Source organism: Oryctolagus cuniculus, chromosome 4, assembly GCF_051225735.1.
Source record: "Oryctolagus cuniculus isolate XC-2025 breed Fujian yellow rabbit chromosome 4, ASM5122573v1, whole genome shotgun sequence".
In the NCBI taxonomy this organism is placed as follows: Eukaryota; Metazoa; Chordata; class Mammalia; order Lagomorpha; family Leporidae; genus Oryctolagus; species Oryctolagus cuniculus.
Window position 1 is genome coordinate 132,581,324 of NC_142870.1, and position 1,108 is coordinate 132,582,431.

At 40.9% G+C, this 1,108-nt stretch overlaps 1 pseudogene; it reads right to left on the reverse strand.

Annotated features, from left to right (window-relative positions):
- Positions 1 to 251: 251 nt before the first annotated feature.
- Positions 252 to 804, reverse strand: LOC100356208 (AP-3 complex subunit sigma-1-like; annotated as a pseudogene).
- Between the last annotated feature and the right edge of the window lie 304 nt (positions 805 to 1,108).

The window sequence follows — 1,108 nt, forward strand, 5'->3', positions numbered from 1 at the left end:
ACGGCCCAGGAATGCAGGGCAGGAAAGAAAGAAAATCACAATGGAATTACACAATTTCTTTAAAATCACCAAGCAAGAAAAGCAATGTTGAATTTCCAAACTGATTTTATACTACTTCTATCCAATTCCTGGACTCAAATCAAAGAGTGAAACTTAAGCTTCTCCTCTTCTATTTTTGGTAAACCATTGATTGGTAGACTTAGATGACTTTTCCTCCTGGATTTTACCTGGGAGTGGTCTTTTAATTTTTTTTATTTAAAAGAGGGTATATTTTGGCACTTTTATACTGATCTCAAAAATGTTAATATTTCTTGGGATCTCAGGAAGATTCATATTCTTTACAACACGGGCTGGGCTTCTGCTGAGCCAGCCTCTGATCTCTCCAGTTTATTCTGCACATCAGCTGTGTAACAATCTCATTTATGTTGGTCTCTCACATCATTCCCCCCATCACCATTTCTGCAAGAATATTGTGAACCTTGTCTACATGGAAAATCAAATCTGGCTCACAGAAGTTTTCAAAACACTGGTCTAATGCTTTCACAAACACTTGAATTAGATCTAAAATGCAAGTTTACTTTCTAAAGAATCCACAGAGAAGACAAAATGTGACATTGCATAATGTCTACAAATCAGTTTGTTGTCAGGTCCTCTAATAATCTTCATTCTAGGAAATTACATGGTCATCTCTTTTAGATACCAAATGGAACATCTCCCCGATGACTTGCTGTTTGTCTTTTCACTGTAGGGCTGGTAGAGTCAATGCTGCGCATGGTTGTTGAAGATGAGGATAACCTTGATCATGGCTGTGCTGGGCTGGGATGACCCTGTGGGCACTGGGGGCCCAGGGCAGGGATGGTCTTGTGAGCCTGACCTCAGGATCTCACTGGTGGTTCTTCCCCACCTGCCCCCTGCCACACGCACGTTGGGTACTTTATTATTTGTTTTTATTTTTTTCCCTGTCTATATCTTTTTAAAGATTTACTTATTTGAAAGGCAGAGTTACAGATAGGCAGAGACAGAGAGGTCTTCCTTCTACTGGTTCACTCCCTAGATGGCTGGAATGCCTGGAGTTGGGCTGATCTGAAGCCAGGAGCTTCTTCCAGGT